We start from the raw sequence: 20,112 nt of genomic DNA on the forward strand, positions 1-20,112 counted from the left end.
TCAGGACAAGGTCCACTGGGCTTTACTCCTTGGTGGTGATGTGCTGAGTGTGATGAGTATTGGCTTAGAAAGGAGACACACTTACTGGCAGCTGTGTCGCTCACTTTTGTGGAGTTCTGAAGAGATCTTTTCCTGGTAATGATTTTTTCTGTTGGCTTTCTTATCAAAACAGGATACAAAATGTGAATATAATTTGTCACTGCAGAACTCACGTTGTACCTTGACACTACAAAAGTGTATCTTTTTCCATAAACTGTTATATTTATAATGTACAGCAGGAACAAAAGAGGAACATTCCACATCTAGATGTTAATCTCTGCACCTGGTAGTCTTTTGATTCAATAACTTTTCTTCCTTGATCTTCTTTCACATTTTTTTTTATTTTAATAGGCACAGGACATATGGACATAAAAAATAATGGCCCAATTTCACCCCTGCTGTAGCTCATTGACGTCATTAAAGCTACAGCAGGGATGACTTGGCCCAGATTCTTTAAAAATAAGACCTGATGAGCAACCCCTCCTGGAAAAGCTCTGTGGAGAAGGTTGTCCTGAGCACAGCATAGAGCAGATGTGCTGCAATTCACCCTGACATTCAATACCATTCCCCTTGATGTTCCAGTGAGATCCTGGCCCTTTCTGGAGGGGCAAAAGGCTGCAGATGTGTTCTAGATGTGCTTTTACCATGTCACAACAGAGTGATGGGAAGGGGCAATTAATGAAGTGACAGAAGGGCACTTAAGGCAGAGGCAGGTCTGATTGGAAACCTCACTTGCTTGGAAGTTGTGGGAGCTGTTGGTGCCCGAGGATTGGGCTTGGCACGTAGTGAGGCAGAAGATGGAAATGTAGAATTATCTGTGAAAAACTCATGCCCTGAGCAGGTTTTTAAGATGATTTGGGTGTGTTTTGTATTTTTGTACCTTTTCCTCGCATCCTCTGCGATGTCTGGGTATTGACACACAAGGATCAGCCATCTGAATGTGGCAGTTCCTGGCATACAGGAGCACTGCAAGGTTCAGTATCTCAAGGTAGGTCTAAGGTGCAGCTGCTTTTTCAGGGCATATTTCTTTCCTTATAACTGGCCATAGAAATAGAAATTCTAGGTTATGTAGATCAAAAAAGGCAACATGAATCATGGTGAAAATAGTAGATATAACCTTAAGTGCTGAGTCTGAATTCAGCTGAAAAACATGCTTTCAGATCTGAGCACACTGGAAACAGAAAGGTGAAAATGTGAAAGGTTCTCAAGAGCTGTTGGCAGCTTTCTGTTTACTAAAATAGTGGTGGCAATTCATAGGTGGTAGTTCTGAAAATCTTCAGGCTAACATACAAAATGAGTGTTTTGCTCACTGTTATTTATAACTGCAGGAAGAAACACTCTTTAGAGAGCAGTCAGAGCCCCAAAGCTCTATCTGAGGTGGGTGAATTCCTGATCACTTTTTGTACAGCCAGTATTCATTGCCTGGGGTATCTTTAATTTAACTGAATCCTTGGTGGTTATAACTGTGTCTGGCCAAGACAGGTTCTCTTGCAGTGAGTCCAAGAAATCAGATAGTTCTTTTTCCCATGCCAGACTCTTCTGGTCCACTGAATATAACTGCAAGAACACATAGTTCCCAAGGAGGAAAATGCTTACTGTGTTTTTGGTGACAGCTGAAGCTAACTTGGGGGAGGGCAAGATGGAGTAAATGGCACTTGTCTGCTTATGAGAGCATGTTCGTTCTAAGGGAATTTGAGTTGGAAAGTTTTTTGCAGTGAAAAGCCAGAATAGTGTCAAAGTGACATTGACTAGTATAAATAGTGAAGGGAGAATTAAATCTTTAAAACATATTCAGCCCTTTGATTAGTCATCCAAAACTCTGCTGGTAAGACAGGGAAAGAAATCTGGGCTTAACCTGATAAATGTCCTTCTAATGGTGGAAAAAGTCAGAAAACCCAAGAATTTAATTCATGATATCCAAAGAGGCCATGCAGCAGCTGGCAGGGGACTTCTAAGAGTATTAATCCTAGAGGAAACGGGGAAAAGGTAGCTGAAAATTCTGCAGCCTTAACAATTTTTGGAATTGAAAGATATTTGATGTAATGCAGATAAAGGTGATTAGCTTATTTTATTGCATTGAATACATTCTTGTCTGATTAAACTATCTTGCTTGGATGTTCTCTTTCCTTGTATTGTCTTCTTCATCCATTGCAAGCTCCCCTATGTCAGTGTGGGTGGACCTGTTTAGGATCTAACCATGCTTTTACTGAGGTTAAAAGCAAAATTTGATGGGTGTGAAAAGAACCTGCCCTGGGACTTGAAGTGAACCCCCACCATCTCTCTCTAACCAGACTGATGAGCAGCAGCATGGATTGAATATTTATGCCAGATCCAATAAAACCTTGATGATTGCAGAGAAGGGTTGAAGAGAGGATTCTGTCTGAGTAAAAGAATGTATGAAAATTTTAAATTGCATATCTTTGTGACTGACCTATAGCAGTTAATTTTCCTGAGCCAAGGCTACATTGTCATGAGTTTTAGCAGAGTAGAGAAATGATTAATTTCTGGGGTATACAGAGATCTTTTTTAATAATCTGAAACGTGTCATCTGGTTGAAAATATAATTTTTCAGGAAGGAGGGGAGCTGTAAATGGGCAGCAGCTCGTTGTTATGGATGCAGTCAGAGCACACATATCCCTGTAAAGCAAACCCAGCTCCCTCTCTGTGGCACTCAGGCAGTGCTGGGAAATGATGAGCTACAGCCAAGTCTGGTTTCCCGTTCGTCCTCTGGAACGTCAGCGCGTGGATGTCACGCTGCACACACGTCCCCAGGCTGTAGGAGGTTATCAGGGAGATAACCTGGCTGAACCCCAGCGCTCAGAGTGGCTCAGGGCCGCTTGTGATGCTATCTCAGCTTCACAGCCTCGAGTGGGAACTCCAGGAAATTCCAGTTCCTACTGAGGCAGTGTGTTCTGTGTGTTAATCCCTGTGCAGGGGCTGTGAGGGGAGAGAAGGATTCACCAGCACATGCACTGACAGACTCCTGTACCTCTTTTGTTTGTGAAGAGTTATGAGTTGAAATCAATATGCAGATCAGGAGTGCTCTGAGTACTTAAAGAAAATCCTTTGACTGTGGTTCCTGCATCAACCCAGCAGTTTATTAAAGAAATAGAAAGAAAAAGAGGGGGAGGCAAATACCATCTGTATTTATTCAGATTAAAAAGGAGTGTGGGGATTGAGCTGTAGGGAGAAGGGGAACTGTTCAGTGCTGAAGCAGAACTTTCAATTTATTTGATGGGAAATTTTAATCTATTCTGGATGATTTAACTGTTAAGCTCTAGACTCACTTCAGCTCATCACCTGCTAAGTGCTTGGGCTCCACTGGGTACTCTCAAGTCCTGTAGAGGCCCATTAGGTTCAGCTCTATTCCTAAGAGCTCACAGATGATAGGAAGGAGTGAGGTAAAGGAAACTTTCTAAAAACACCGTTTGTGTTTATAAAAGAACAAAGAAAATAACCTTGAAATTAATTTGAGCTATCCCCTTGATCAATGACTCTAGTTTGTCCATTAATTCTTTTGTATATATAGCTAGAATGCAGCCTACCAATAAAAGTTCTTTTCGTTTCTTACTATTTTTAGGGTTTATTTTGATGGATTATGTTTCTAGGTAACAGTTGAAGGTTATTTCTGGGAAATGCTGCCAGAATGTTTATTAACATGTGACTAGACCCAGGTAAAGTCCCTTGAGAAAATCTGGCTCTTCTGTGCACTCTCAGCGAGGGGCAGTGACTGTGCTGAAGGGTGAGAGTCCTCCCAGTTCGCTGCCCACGCTGGGCCTGGAAATAACTCTGTCAATAGTAGAAATGTCACAGCAGGAATGACTCGCTGGATGTGCCCAATTCCATTTATCTAAATGAGCTGTGATCCTGGATTTAATGTGCTGTTTCATAGTTAAGATAAGAGTCACATGAATTAGATTATTGTTGGGGAAAAAATAGAGGGGTGCTATATAAATACTTCTGTGGGAAGTTTGGAGAGCATTAACAAGTCTTTACTTTTATGAACAGCAGTGGTCAAAGTAGTTTCCTGCAAGAGATGCTTTCCACATGATAGGAACTCCAGTCATTAAAAAAGCATGAATTGGATTAAGAAGTGTAGGGTTATTTTAATTTGCCTTTGAGTCTTCAGATGTCAGTGCAAGCTTTAATCAGCAGCTGTGCCAGTGAGGAACCTACCATGTGAAATGGAAAGGGAGGATGTGGGCAGAGATGCTCCTGGCTGAGTGGTTCAGGGGGTCCCCTGCACCCTCAAAGGTCCTGCCCAGCAGCTCAGTTCTCCAGGATTGCATGAGCACTCGTGACCCTTCTGTGGCCTTGTCAGCAACAGCCAAAGGTGTCCCTGTGGTTTGTGGAGCTGAGGACGTGTTCAGCAGAGGGGCAGCTGTGTGGACAGCGGGGTGGGTACCCAAGAGCCCTCCTGCCTCAGTGTGAGACCCCTGGGTAAGAACATGTGGCAGAGATAGTACAAGTCTTGTGACATCAACAGCTGGCAGCTGTATCCTGGGCAATTGTCTGATGCCTTTCTTTCAGGTGGACTTTAAAATACTGTTTCTTCTCACTTCTTGGAGTTTTCTCTGTATGTGAAACAAACTCCTTGAGCCCTTTGTCTTTAGTTTCACATTACCCTTATGCCCTGTGGTGCCCATTGCTTTGAGCGCCCGGCCGTGTCCCTTGGGGTTCAGTGGGAGAGCAAGGACAAATGTTAACAGCTCAAATTCTTGTTTCCGTGTATGCTTAATGAACAAAACGTCATCTGTGTTGTGTCAGGGGCAGTGATGAGCAGTTCTCTCCTTCCCTGTGTTCTCAGGGAATGGATGCTCAGTTTTGGCCCAGTAGCAGTGATTTTGTCATGAGGAGCCAGAAGCAGGAGGGCACGGAGAGTGTCCCTTCTCAAGATCATGGTGGGTACAGCAGTGCTGAATTCCGGCTAACCCTGAGGTGAGGGACTGTCCCAGCACTGTGACTTTGCTGGGAGCATTCTTAGTGCTCATGTCTGGGTGGATGGCTGTTCTGCAGGTCATGATCAGGGAAAAAGCATATTCCCTGGGCAGGGTGGCAGGAAGTTCAGGAGGTGGAGCAGCAGGAAGCAGTTTTGTGATCCTGAGCTCCTGTTGGTAGAAAAGCTGCGCTTGTTCTTATTTCTGCTCTGGCTCTGTGTTGGCAAAGCTTGTGTTTAATTTTGTGGGATGCCATCTCTCCAGACAGCTGTACTTACTCCTCTTGTTATCACCATGGCTGTTCACTGGTGATTAAAGGAGAAGCTGAAGGATCCTGATACTTAGGAACAGGGTAACACTTTCATTTGAATTTCTCTTGTAGCAGAGAGAGTCCAGGCACTGTGGGGATCTGCTTCCTTGAAGACCTGAAATATGCTTCTGTTGACTACTCAAACTTTGAAATCATGATGGGAGAAAGTAGCAAAACCATTGGAAAGCTTCCTTCCTCACGTCTTAGTGCTGTCTTAATAGCTGCCTGTTACAAATTGAAATAGCCCCCTGTGCCATTCCCTTTCTTTTAATATAAGCTTGCCTGTACTGCAAATAAATATATTAATTTAATATTACATTTATCTTAAATCAAGTGGCTGCAGTGTTGCCAGACTCATGTTGCTGGTAGCTCAGGGGATATTCTGCCCAGCAGAGACCCAGATGTGCTGCTGCTGCATCATCTGTGCTGTGACCATCTGACATTGGTCTTCCTTTTGCACAAGAGCAGGAACTGGTAACTCCTCTACCAGCCTTTCATGATCCTCCCTGCCGTGCTGATTTAAGGAAAAGTGTCAATTCTTCTCCTTCCACCCATGCCATCACGCACACTCTGACTGTTGCACTTGCCAGCTTTCCCTGCCTGTGGAATCTACCTCTTTCCAGTATCAGTGCCTGGCATCAAAGTGGAGCTTGGGGGAGTGCAGGGTGCCTGCTGCTTTTGCTGAGGTGTTACCTGGGCTATTCCCAGCCAGCCCTGAGCTCTGGGGTGCTGCTTCCTGATGTCAAAGCAGAGGAGTAACTCTGGCCAGGGGCTAAACTACATCGAGCTTTCGGAGAGTAAGCTGATTGCAGATCTCTCATAAATAAATCTTTCTGTATTAATAAATAAATGCCTGCAATAGTTGCATTATTACAGTTCATGGAAGCTCTCAGAAAGAAAAATTTCCTGAATGAGCCATTTCTGCAGTCTCAGCTGCCTTTTAAAGATTGGTGTCGTTAATTGAATTTTGGCTTTTTGTCTGGAATGGAGCCTGTACTCCTTGCTTGAGTGTATTGTTGATGTGCATGAAAGAGAATAGGAGGAGAGAAAGTCTTCAGAGCTACTTGCATTTCTTCTGTGGCCATCAGCTTACTAGGAAGAGTGGGCAGCCTGTCAGTGGGGCTGCCTTATACTTGGCTCTTTGAGGGTGTGAGGCTTTCCCCACTGAGGCCCGTGTCGTGGTTGTTGGTTGACTGTAGAGACCTGGCTGCTTGTCTGCTGCTGACTCATTCTTCCTGCAAAATTTCCCTTAAAGACACAAAATGTGGTCTATATATTACAAGTTGCCAGATTCCCCTTTCTCTACAGGGAATGATACTTGTTGGAAATCAATCTTGCCTAATTCAGAGCATCGCAAATGTAATAATTAAGTGCTCCTTAATTTCCATACTCATTTGGTGGGGAGATAATAACTTCTTTTTTAAAACTGGGCTTTGCCTTTTGAAAATACTCTGACCAGTGTTACATAGAAACCATATTGCAGCCCACCCTTAATAGCCACTGATTAGAGGGTCCTTTGTGAAGTGTTGTCTGCTTCTGACATAAATTAATTGGCATGGAACCAGCAAAATTCCTATGGAAACAAAACAGAAATAAATTTAATACCAGATAAATGTGTGTTTTGGGCTATGAAAGTGATCATGAAACTCATTTCGTAACAGGACCACTACATGAACAAACAAATCTACAGAGATGTGGTTGTAAGCCTCAGCTAGAAATATACGTTTGTGGATATAATTTAACTTTAGTTAATAATGTATTGTCCTCGGTCTTGGCAGAGAGCTGGACTTGGGCTGTGGCTACACGTCCAAAGCATTTTTACCAGATTAACTTCTCTGTGCAGCCTGCTCAGGAGCTCTCAAAGCACTTGCAGCTCTCCAGTGACTGCTCTGCATCTCTGCTCCTCTCTCATCTCTGAGAGCACGTGAACCCTTTCCTGTGGCCCTGGGTGGCTGTCCCTGTCCCTGACCTGCTCTGGGGGAGGCAGGGGGCAGTTGGAGAGACAGTCCTTCAACAGCAGCCTGAGGAAGGGTGCAGTGTGTGAAGGTGGTGCTTCATGGTTCACTTTTTGCATTGCAAATCCTGTTTCGTAAGTAAGCTGCTTCCACCGATACCTTAAACGATTTATTGTCTCTCAGGGCTTTTCTTCACCCTGGAAATAAACAAAAGATCATCAGTGTGTTCAAAACCTCTGTGCTGAGAATTATATGATTAAGTTGTAAATTTGAAATGGTGGGTTTGGGCATATAATTTTCAGGACCATCTTTTCTTTCAGGGGTCATAAATACTGGTTCCAGCTGTAATGAAGTGCTGTGCTGCTTACTATGTTCTTATCATTGTGTGTGTCTTTTGTTTAAATTACTAAATCACGGTGGCAATGGCCATAATAATGTGGTTGTTTTATGTCTTGGAACAGGGGCAAATAATTTTATTTACTTGGAATAATGTAATTGTAACATGCCTCTGGGTTAGAGTTAAAGGGGGAGGTGATGCAGGTGGCTGGCAAGGGAGGGCTCTTCTCTGGATGATTTTCTGCAGCAAATTCCACAGCCATGGAGTGGCAGCATATTTGTTTTTAATGGAACAACTTGTGAGCAAACACTGGCATGTTTATGATGACAAGGAAAGCACTAGAAAAACAGAGGCTATAAAATCCCACTGGTTAAGGGCAGCACGTGGATAATTGGCTCAGTCAGGTGCATCTCAGGGGAGGGGATGTGGATCTGAGATCTGCCCTGAGCCAGAACAGGCAAAACACTTGAGCTCTTTGCACCTTTTTGAAGGCCGTTGTAAGGGAGGCAGCTCTGCCTGGGTGGTTTTTGAGGCAAAGTGCCAGGGAAGGACTCGGAGATCCTCTGATGGAAAGTGCTTTAGAGATAAGGTGTTTATTTCCCCTTTTGAAGGGAAAAGATGCGTGATGGTTTCTTGAATCAGGATGACTGCACCAATTCAGATCTAATTTGATAAATGAAGTATAAAGGTGCAGTGAATGACCTTCTGTAAAATACAAGAGCGCCTGAACCATTTGTTCTCTAAATCTTGCTTCACATCTCTGTATTTCCTGCTCATGCTGTTCATTAGTCGCCTGTGCCCTGTTGTTTTGGGGCTGATAATGGATAGCTGAGTGGTGATGCTGAAAAGAAAGCTCTTATACAAATAACCTGCTTTTCTCAGCATAAATTCTTGTGGATATGGGGCAGAAACCCTTCTCTTTTTTACCTTTTTTGGTGTTTGTAGCTAGTCCCTGACATGTATTAGTGCTCCTTAGGTAGCCCCTTGAAGTCCAGTGGATTGAGGCATCTCTTCCCCTGGTGAAAGCTTACACTGCTGTGGCTGCAGCATGGACTGTGGTTTCTTTCCAAATGAATCATGAGGGTTTTACAAGCTGTAAAACTTCTCTGGAGAGCTTAAGGGTGTGACCAGCTTACAAGCGTGGGTGATTTTTTTTTTTTTTTTTTTTTCTGGTTGGGGCTGAATATATCCTTGAATATCTGCTTGGTGTTTTAGATTAGCAGCAGGATTTGTTTTTCCTTCAGATGGGATGCAGCACAATCCCAGACTTTTGTGGCTGCCTGGAAAGCTTTTCTGGGACTCCCTTGAGGACTCAGTATAGGGAGTGATAAAACTTCATTTTAGTGTAGGTTCCTCCAGCCAATGTAAACCTTTTATGAGCAATAAACTTGTGCATTTGGAGAACAAAATTGCCCATTTCTCTGGCTGGACTTTGCTTAAGGTAAATGTATCTTTTTGCCTTCCACAGCAGCTCTTTGCCCAGGCCTGGGGAGGCAGATTTGACCAGTCCAGCTTAGTCCAAACCACGTCTCTCCTGAGCTGTTTGTTTTCCTGGCATTCCGTGGTTGGTGGAAGAGCCCTGCAGAGGGGACTGTGGGTTGGCAGAGCTCCTTCCCTTGGGCTTATCCCTTGACCTGCTGGGCTCCTCTGCTGGGGGGGGGGTCATAGCTGGGAGGCTTTGCCATGCTGAGGTTGGGGATGTGCTGTCCTGCTCTGCCACTGCCTGGACTTGGAACTTGTGAGCAGCCCTGGGGAGAGCTGGCACATCCATGCTTGGCTCTGGCATGTGTGCTGGGCTGGGGAAATCTGGAAACCAAGGGTGTTGGAGCTCTGGGTGGGGGCCTGCAGGAGAATTTCTTGCACTGTGTCCTGCAGGGCTCATCCCAGGTTCCAGTCCCTCCACTCTGACTCAGCCTTGGCTGCCCCAAAGAGAGGCTTTTTCCAGATCAGGGCACTGGCCAAGAAATCTGGAGCTGGCAGTGATGCAGAGCTGGCAGAGGACAAACCAAGCAGGTAGGAATTGTCAGGAGCTCTGGGAAATAGATAGGAATATTTTTTTCCCTTTTTTAGGCATATGCCAAGGGTAGGTGGTTCAGAAGGGGAATACCTGGCACGATATGATGCCAACTTACCCAGCTGCCCTAACAGGATACTTTTGCCAGGAACCTTTGGACCTATTCTTCTTGGTGTAAATAAAATCAAATAAATAAAATACTTGTTACTATAAATGAAATGGAATGAGTATGATTACCTGGAGTCTCTGGAGGCACCTCACATGGTCAGCATTTGTTCCTTTCTCCCTCTGCCAGCAATTACTGGAGAAAGAGGGAACCATCAGTGTGCACAGGCATCAGCCAGGCAGCATGGAGGCTCATAATAACTTTCTTCTATGATAAAAGAGATATTTTTATAGTCTGAATTTTTTATTTTACTTTCCTCCTGGTGGGAGAGAATTACTGGTGATGATAGTTGGTAGACCAGCTCCTGTTGGGAAGCACTGAATGGATGAAGGATTTATTGAAGGGAATGTGTTGCAAATTCCTTTATAATGCACATTTTTTCTTTCCCCTTTATTTAAAGAGGTTGTTTATAACTAAGAGACCATTAGCGCCCAGGAGGTAATTTTGTTGTGGCAGTACCTTATTGAATGAAAGCTTGGTAGTCTGTTTCTGGATGGAAGCCTTGGGAACAGCTTCTGTGTAATGCTGTACCTAAGCTTTTTTTATTATTATTTCTTTTTATTTCTCCTTTTTTCTACTTTAAATTGCGGTTGGTGCCGTTCCTTCCCATGTAGTTGAATGAACAGCTTTGTGAAGTACATGTCAGCATTTGAATTATGCTTTTCATTTACCATAGCCTGTTCCAGGCCTCTCCTTTCACCCCCAGGGTTTTTTCAGAAGGTTTCTTGACAAATCTCCCTTTTCACCCCCAGCAGCCCAGAGACAAAAACCCAGGAGCTCCTTTGTGTGCTGCTTGGCTGCTTTGCCTGGCTTGCTGATGCTGTTAGAGAAATTCTGTGATTTTTGCAAAGGATACTAAAATTAGGGGGTGGCAGAACTGTGCTCTGAAGAGCCCTGCTCAGGTTACTGCCCACAGCTCTGCCTTTGCTAAGGAGCGGTCAGAATTTATGTGTAAAACCTTCTACACCAAAGGAGTAAACAACATGGATTAACTGAGCACTCAGCATCCCTTGTTGTGTAAAGTGGGGTGTGTTACTTCTGGCTTGAATACTGACCTCATAATTCTGTTTAAAGCACCTGCCAATCTTTCCCCACTGTAGCAGTGAAGAGATAAGAGAGAGAAGTGTATGGCAAAGACTGAGGATCATTGCAGGAGCTGTGTTCCTGTTTGGTTTAAAATAATCTTTCATGTGATCAAAGAAAGGGTGATGTGTTCCTAATTATCTCCACTGTAAAATCTTCTGAGCTGTTGCTGCAGGATGTCTAATCCAGAAACCTCTTTTGGTGATAAAAATGGTGAGGGAAGGTCATGTGTATTTTGCATCTTGCCCCTTTTACCCTCGCTTTAGTTAAAGCATTTGGGATGGAATACACTGAGCTACCCAGGTGCAGAGGATATTACAGATTTCCATATTGCAAACCCTAATTTTAGCTTCTCTCTGCAGGGTTCATGCCAATATTCACCCACTTGCATTTGCACTTTGGGTAGCACTCATTACACAGTGTGAGCTTCGCACATGTGCCGCTCCTCCCGCAGTGGGGATTTGTGTTCCCACAGCCAAACAGAGGGGTCTGCATGGGGCAGGGGCTGGTGGGAGGCTGCTCACAGCTGTGGATGTGTCCCTGCAGAGCGCCGGGCTCGCTGCAGCCTGTTGGAGCCAATTGGATGGGAGCAAGGGGAAAAGAGCTCTGTAATTCCCTTCTGCTCTTCAGTGAAGTGGAGAAATGGCTCTGCATTGCACGTTGTGCACTTTGACTGTGGAAGGACTCCCAGTCCAATTTGTCAAGGCAGAGACTTGTCGTGTGTCCAAATGTACTTGACAATAGTCTCTCTGCTGTCAAAACCTCTCCTCCTCCTGTGATAAAAACACAGCTCCAAGAAACACTCCTCTCCTTCCTTCCTGTGGCTCTTAAGAAAGACTCTGCATCCCAGAGCTGCTCTGGGGAGGAAGTTTTTTCCTGGATGCAAAGCACTTACCCATTTCCCATTAAAAAGACTTGACAGAGCAATGCATTCAAAACAAGATAGCCACAGAGAATTTGGATTTATGCTTTCTTTAATTGGCCCACATAAGATTTTATTTACTGATAGTGTCCAAAGGGAGCTGTCGAAATATTGCAGAAAGAGTGAATGTGTCCATTGTGGTAATGTGCTTTTGATAAATGCATTATGGCATAGTTATGAAGTCAGGAAGAAGCCTTAATTACTGTTATGAAGCCATTAGAGTCTAAAGCAGCAATTTGAGCTCTTGTTGCAATTGTGTTTTATATTTCTTCACTGAAGACTTCACCAAAAAAAGTGCTTGTTTTAGAAGGTAGTTTATGCCTTTTATTTCCTTTGCCTTTTTAAAATGGTGCAGCAGTGACTGGGATAGCAGTGAGCTTCGCAGATTCACGTAAATAAAAAAATCCCACAACCTTTGTGCAGAGCATGTAGGGGGAATTCATACAGGGAAGTGATGCCATAGCACCTGCTGATTGTGTTCTTCTGTTAACTATATGGCATCAGAAATTACTGAGCTTGATTCTCCCATGATAAAGAAAAAAAAAAAATAAGAGGGAGAGAGGGAAGGATTGGTCTCCAGGAATCTCATGTAAATATTCCTCTGGGGTATGAGGGAAGGAGAAAGACTGGTCTTGGAAACTTCTTATTAATGATAATTGCTTTGGGAGATCAGTCAGTGTTATAATAACCTGCAGATGGGGTCAACAAATTGTCTGTCCCTGTTTTCCACATCTGCTGTTCCCCAGCACAGCCAATCTCACTTGGGACTCCCCTGACAGCCACCACAAAGCAAATTGTTTGGAGCTGACTCTTCTACCAAAAATGCCTGCAAAAAAAAAGAGCTTTGTTTTCAGATGTTTATGGTCTTTTTATCTTTTAAGTTATTCAGCAAAAGGCTGTTTAATGCTCACTCACCTGTTTTTAGTGCTTTGTAAATGTTCTTTGACTCTCGTGTAGCACATTAGTTATAGCAGATGCTAATTTAATGGTGTGAACTCTTGTTACCCTTCAGCATACAAGCATCTTAATTTCAAAAACAAAACTGACCAACAGGGTTGTAAATCAAAGGCTAACAGGCATAGCAACACGAAGGCATTGTTTGCTTGGTTGTTAAACTGATCGTGAGCTGCTTTCTTAAATGGAATATTTCTTTAGCAACAGGAAGGCTCAGTACAACTTGTACTGTTATGAGAAAGGAGGAATGAATGTTACTTAGTGTTTTTCCAAAGCTGATTGCTTAAAATAATTGCAGGTGCAACACGGTAGCACTGATGGTTTTACAGCAGCTGTGGGAAGCAGCTGTGGGTGCCTCCAGCCACTTCATGCCAGCTCTGAACTGGCTCTCACTTACTTGGCCTCAGTCTGGGCTCTGACTTTTGGCTGTTTCTTGGAATAGATTGCCCAGAGAAGCTGTGGCTGCCCCGGTTTTTGTGATTCTAGAGAGCAGCGAGGCTCTTTGCTCCTAAGCTTTGATTGGAAGGCACCAGTTAAAAGAGCCCTTCCCAGGAGCAGGAATATCCTTGGTGCACCAAACCTCCCAGGGCAGGCAGGATGGGGGCCTCCACATGAGCATTGTGGGTAGTCTTGGGTCAGTCTGGGATTCAGCCCCTTCAGCTGACACTTAAAAGATGTCAGAGATGTCAAGAATGTCTGCTCAATATGTTGGACTGGTTTTTAACTTTTCTGAAGTGTGTTTATTTTTGCTGTCCAGGGTGGTTTGTGAGGGCTCTGCTCTTGGGATGGTTTTCCGGTTTGATTCAGTTACAAATAATTTAAAAAAAAGAGCAGAAAACCTCCTCCCAAACTAATTCCCCCAGCCCCCTCCATCCCAACACTTAACTATTCCAAGGCTGTGTGGTTTTCCTCTCCCTGTGCTTTCAGCATACTGAGCTGGGGAAGGTGATGATGGTAAATATCATCGCCTTGTTTCCAAAAGCTGTTGGGTAAGATCTCTCACTGCAGCATCTGAAGTATTACTGGAAATATTCAGAGCTGTTACAACAACATCTCTGAGTAATTTTTCTTTTCCAAAAGTCTTTCCCTTCCCTTAATTTTGGGTGGAAGACGCTAATCGGAGAGATTCAGGTGTCAGCAAATGTTCCAAGCTCCTGAATCACGCAGCAGAGAGCGAGGGCTGAGACATTCCCCTTCCCTTTGGATAGCAGCATTAATTCTCAGAGTGCGCTGCAGTTATCATATCTGTGTATTTTCAAACTGAAGGTGCTTCCAGTTATGGTGTTTGTCTTGACTGACTATTGTTACAGGTGTTCTGGAATTTTGGTTGAATTCTTCAAGTCTGACACGTGGCATAAAAATTCTCTGTGTGCCTCGTCTCTGTAGAGTGACAACACTACAGATTAAACCTAAGCATTACTACTCCCAAGGAGATAGGCGAAGTATTTTTCCCTCTCCAGAGTACTCTACACTGTATAGCTCTACAATTAAAATGGATGTGTCTTTACCTATTTAATTTAATACCTATTATTTCCTGTTTGTTTCAAATTTGAGTAGTTTGGGGCAGTTCATGCTTCAGAGGTCTAATTTAAATGAATTTGTTCACAGCTGTAAGCTTGTAGATATGTTAGTCAGGTAATGTGAAACTCGAAAGAAACACTGGAATAGTCCAGAGAAATTTAACGAGATGATTCCTCTGCTCTCCAGGCACGGTTCTGTTGGGTTGTCATTGTTCCAGTCAGTTTCACCAGCCTCCAGCACAGCCCTTCCACAACTGTGCATGTATTTATTTATTCAGAGCATTTGGTGTCAATGTCTAACTTACAGCCTGGTGCTGTTTGACCATTTTCTAGTTTGTTAAAATGTTCCTCAAAAGGTTCCTGGCGTTACTGCAGCTGCTGAGTCTTCATTTCCACTGACAGGGGCTGCCCAGTTTGTCCCTGCCCCAGTGAGGGGATTTAACCAGTTCACCTCTCTCTTGCAGAGTTTTCTGGGCAGTGTTTCACCCCAGCTATGCACACACACACTTCAGTAGATGTTGAAACCAACCATTCATCTTCAGCCATTTGGGGCAAATGCTGCCAGAAAATGGCACAGAGGACAAGAAGTAAATTTGCCTTCTAAAATCCTTTCAGCTATTAACTATTACAGATATAATTAGAAACACAGGCAAGGATTATTATCCTATAAATGCCTTTCTAGTCTGTTCTGCTTTTGTAACCTTTTTTTTTCATCTGTCATCCTGCCTTGCTGCGTTGTTTCTCCTTGCAGCCTGGCGTCTCCACCATCGTGTCCCACTGCTGCCTCTGTGCTTTGCACTGACTCTGTTTGCTTTTTCCCCCTATTTACGTCAGAGCTGTCGTCGCTTGGCTCTGCACTGGTGTTCTCACGAAGCCACCATCACTCAAAAAAATAGGTGGTTCTTATTGCTGCAGGAAAATGAAGAGCTGCTCTCTGCAATTGCTTTCTCCCCAGGCTGCACATCTTCTGCCTTTGATACTTGGTCGATAAGGATTTTTGGAGTTGTTTTGTTTTGTTTTTAAAGTGTCTCGGAAAGTTGAAGCTTTGTGTAAATTGGGCCCTGCAGGTGCTGTTGTGGGAGGCAGAATGGGTCTCTTGGAGCAGGGATGCAAGTCCAGGCTGGAAAACCTCCAGGAGCTGCCTGGACAGGTTGGGAAGGAAAGCCACAGCTTTCCTATAAGAACATGCCACAGTTTGCCCAAACCAGACAGCTGAGAGCCCCTGAGTGGGTAAGGGATGTGTCTCAGCCTCTGAAGTGCACCTGAGCTCAGATGGCCAAGTCCTTCCCTGCCTGCACACTGTGCTGTCCTGGAGTGCTGGAGAACCTGGGTGAGGAATCATCTAATGTGAAAAACCCTTCTTAGGAACCACACAGCTTTTCCTCCCACGTGTGATCACCTCAGGCAGGACCTCGGGAGTGTCATTTTATATGTGCACTTCCATGTGTCTGTGTCAGTGAGAGCTGAGGGTGCTCAGCAGGGCTGGGATCTGAGGTACTTGGGCTGGGGCACCCACTGAGCAATGCCAACACCTTGTAAAACAAACAACCCCCCCTAAAATCCACGCTCATCGTTTCCCAGACACAGCTGAGATGCTCAGCCCTGCCCACAGGGAGATCGATGGTGTGTTTGGACTCCCTGTTGCTTTCCGTGGAGGTGAGTGTGTTTATGTTATTTAAGGAGTTGGTACATAATCAGTCTTAAAATTAACTGCCTGCCTGTTGACTTGTCACCCTGTGAATGAAAACACATTGCTTGTAATTTGTTTGGCATTATTCTGTCCTGTTGTCAGGCTTCTAATTACATTTAGAACATAACCCAGATGTCTGTCTGTCTCCTGTCTCTTTTTTTTTTCAAATTATTATCATCATCATCATTATTATTATTATTATTTATCTTTTTTATTGTCAAACGTGGAAGGTACTATTTCTCTGAAGTGATGGAAGTCTGTTTGTTCCTCTCTGTTTTCAGGAGATTAGTAGGTGGTTGCAGGCTTATCTCTTAAAACTGCTTCTTTTAAAAGAAGGTGTCACTTTGGGCATCCAGAATTGCTGATTCCTTTTGACTTTGGACTGACCTCCTGTGTTCTTTAGGGGTATTGAAATATGTTTCTATCTACATGAAAGCAGATAGGAGGTACTGCTTTCTAAATACGATCACATTCCCCACCTTATTTATTTTTAAAGAAGAGATAAATTGCTTGTGCTTTTAGAAGTTTAAAATATTAATGTATTTAAATATAACAGTGAAAGAGATGCAAGGCAGAAAGGGTTGCCCTTTCAAAATGTGCACAAGTGAGCAATCTTTTATGGAAGCCATTGGATAAGCCTGTCATGCTCCCTGCCAACAGTGGCTTTTGGTGATTAGCAAAGGAAACTCAAGCTGCTCACTCTGATATTTCATTGCTCCTATCCTGTATCTGAATTTTCCTCAAACCACAAGATTTTAAGCACCAGAACCACAATTTTTCTATAGAATACTGGATCACCAATGTGACCAAGCTTGGTTTTCCAAAAGCATTAAGTCACTTAAACATCAAAGGGCTGCTACTCTTCTGAGCAATTTACCTCTGTTCCCACTTGAGAAAACTGTTGCCCACTGAACAAGCTCCATTCTCCTTGTGGTGGTTCTTTTAAAATGGATTTAAGTTTGCAAAGCAACAGGAGTTTGTGGTAACTGTTTTTAGAGATTAGAAACTTGACTCTTGGTCCCTGCTGACTTGGGTTTTTTGGTATTATTGATCATCAGCTATCCTAGCTCTGAGCTGTGGAGGGTTACTATTATACTTGGACACTGTTTTCTTAGGCAAAAGAGTCAGATCTGGCTAGTTCCAGCAGGAGACAGATTTTGCTGTTCTGCAGAACCTTGTTCACGCAGAGCTCGTGGTAGGGGAGAAGGTGAAAGTGTATGAAAGACACAGTGGGCTGCCATGAGAGAGAAAAACTGGGAATAAAGAATAAAGGAAGTAAAGCAAGTGTTCAGTACAAGTGATAGGTGTGAGTCTTGGATATAGAGACAGCAAATTATTATGTGGTCCCTGCCATTAATACACATACATCCCTGATTTTCCTCTCTGCATCCCAGCCAACGGGATCTTAACGAAGAACAAACTATGCAAACAAAAAATTCCCAGAACCACTTGTGCCTCATCTTGAGACAAGCCGTGTTCTGAATCTCCTGGGTTGTTCTGTGTCGCTGGGATGGTGCTTTCTGACTTACTGCTGTTTTTCTGTGGGGTCTGGGCATCTGTCCGTCCTGCCACCTGTGGAGAGAGCTCCTGGCTGTGCTTCCAGAGGTCATTTGAGTCTGTTAAACTGCAGGGACAGAAAGTAAACCTTGTTTTTTTTTTTGTGACGGAAGAGCCGCTTCCTCAAAGGGACAGAACTGATGGGCAGTGTTGAACTTGGCTGAAATGCTACTGGAGTTTGCAGTTGGGAGAGAGGCTGGAGAGGGGGGATGGTGTCATTTGAAGTTTGTCTCTGATCCCTTCTTGCTTTTGTTGGCAGCCAGCAGTTAAAGGGGGAGAAGGCATTTCTGGCTCTGGGCATCTGGGCCCAAGCCTGGCTGCCACCTCAGCTGGCCTCAGCTGCCTCTGAAGATCTCGGCCCTTACAGGAGCTGACAAACAAGAACGAATTGGTGACTCACCAGCACAATAATGTCAGAAATGCTAGCTTTACTTTGCTGTTCCTGCATCTTTTTCAACCTGTAACTACTTTATGTGTTTTTTAGCCTGAAGAGAGGCTCTTGTGTCCATGTGCAGCAGAGGATGAAAATGCAGAGTGGGTGCTTTTGGAAGAAGAGTCACTTTGGTGCAGTGAGATGCTGCAGGTGGATGGCTTGGCTTTCACCAATAGAGGGAGGATTGGCAGGGCTTGGTTTTAGTCCAGGTGGTTGGTGGAGCAAAAAAAGGGTTTCTCTAAAGGTCTTGTGTTTAGTTTTCTCCCCTGTTTTTTCTCCTGAAGCAGCAAAAAAGAGAACTGTGTTAATTACCTGCATTTGAGATCAGGAAAGCTCTGTCCATATGTGTTTTCACAGGTTGGGGCTTTAAGTGACAAGTTAATTCTCAGACTGAGGAGGGGGAAGAATCCTTGGAACAGGAATGAAGCTATGTCAGTTTTGGGGAGGGGGGAAAAAATCTTGACAAAAGAGGAAAAATATGCTAATTTACAGTTTAGCTAATGAAGTAAGAAGTTAAGAATATATAACAACATACATTTCTTGAGTTGGCTTTGTATTTATTAGTCATTGTGTTCACTGAGTGTGGTTTCCAGGGGTATGGCTTTTCTCTCTCTTCAATGATGAGAAATTATCTTAATAAATTAAGGGATTTATTAGCAGGAGTTGTGTTTTCCAGCCTTCAGCCAGACCCAGCTCTGAAGGATGCGTGAACTCCCTCACGTTTCCCTTTGAGCACAGAGCAAAATGGGCATTGCTCCTGGGTGTGAGCATGTCACACAGGTCCCTCCTCAGCTGTGGGGACTTTGTTCTGTCCCTTGTGACAAAATGCTCGGTGTCTGAACTGTATGGATTGTGTGAGTGATTTTGGTTTGGTTTTTTTTTTTTCCTAGTTTGACTTCCCTCCTCCTTTTAGCCGTACTTTCTTGTTGTTCCACAGTAAGCTTGGGTATTAATCATATGGTATTCAACCTCTCCCACTGTGACAATAACAGCTGCTTGATCATTTTTTTGTAAGAATTTTACCTTTACAACTGCAGCCTTCCAAAAAAAAAAAAAATCAACCAAAAATATCCCAAAGAGCCCAACCTATGAAAAACCCAGTAAGGCTTTGAAGAAATGTCAGTGTCATTTAAATATGTATCACACACACTCGGGCTTTCTCTCTGTACCTGCTGTCTAATTTCCCTTCTCTCAATAGCTCTGACTAATCCTGGGATCTTTCCCTGTTGGAGCTCTGCTATTTATGAATAGAGCAAGTCCTATCTGTAGACTCGTGAATGCTCGGAGTACGTGGTGCGCTCAGATTAACAATGTGCATAAATAGCAGAGAGTTGAAGGACCGAATCCTCAGAATAACAATTGGGAGGAGATGACCCTGTGGAATATGTGATGAAGGAAACAGCTTTCCTTTGGTTGCTGGCCTCCCTGAGGTTGAGGGTGTGTTTCTGTTGTGGGATTTGCCATGAAGAATCAAGTTCAGCACCCAGAGGTGGTGACCTCACGACTTCTTCTGATCTTAGCAGGATGGGTTTTTTTGAAATGGCGCTGAGGGCGCCTGCAACAGAAACAATGATTTTTCCTCTTACTGCAGCCCTCCTGTGTGTGTTCACCAGATGTTCACATTACACTTCGTGTTCCTCTCTATCCCTGAGCTATAAAGGAGAAAACAAGAGTGCTGTTAACCTGTGTAGTGCTCCTCTGGAAATGGAGAGCTGCCTCTCCATCCTCACCAGGAGCAGAGAACAAAGCTGCACCCACATGCTTTCATGACAAAGGCTTCAAGTGCTTTCCAGCCCTTCAGTGGAAAAAATCCTGGGAGCACAATGTTGTTGCTTATTTAATTACTGTTACTACCTAGTGCGTTTAGGGCAGCAGTTTAAGTGTAACTGGCATAAGGGATTTGCTAAACTCATTACTCCTTCTGCTTGTAACAATTTCTGTGTCTCCCTGGCCCTTCTTGGGGAAAATAATCCACTTAAAACATCTTGAAAGAAGGGCTAGAGAGAGTCTGCTGAGGCCAGGGCAATTCAAAGTATGTGGTGGTAATGTCGATGCTCATTTTCTGCTGGGTGTCTGGAACTACTATTAGCATAAAAGATTTGATACACTGGTTTCAGTGCAGAATAAGCATAAAGTGCCCTTAGCTGTGTTTCCAGGAGGCAGCTGACACACGGACCTTATCTCTGTAACATTTC

The 20,112-nt window shown here is 43.8% G+C and overlaps 1 protein-coding gene across 15 annotated transcripts in view; it reads left to right on the forward strand.

Annotated features, from left to right (window-relative positions):
* PITPNM2 (phosphatidylinositol transfer protein membrane associated 2) overlaps nt 1–20,112 on the forward strand; it is a 123,649-nt gene that overhangs the window by 18,788 nt on the left and 84,749 nt on the right. Inside the window, exon 1 of one of the 15 annotated variants that reach the window (XM_088065175.1) lies at nt 15,875–15,893. The exons of the other annotated variants lie outside the window; for them this stretch is intronic. The gene's annotated coding sequence lies outside the window, so the exon portion shown is untranslated. Of the gene's footprint in view, nt 1–15,874; nt 15,894–20,112 lie in introns of those variants that run through there. 15 annotated transcript variants of the gene reach the window in all.

Source organism: Pseudopodoces humilis, chromosome 20, assembly GCF_049639895.1.
Source record: "Pseudopodoces humilis isolate 2021_Gansu_Grassland_sample_001 chromosome 20, ASM4963989v1, whole genome shotgun sequence".
NCBI lineage: Eukaryota > Metazoa > Chordata > Aves > Passeriformes > Paridae > Pseudopodoces > Pseudopodoces humilis.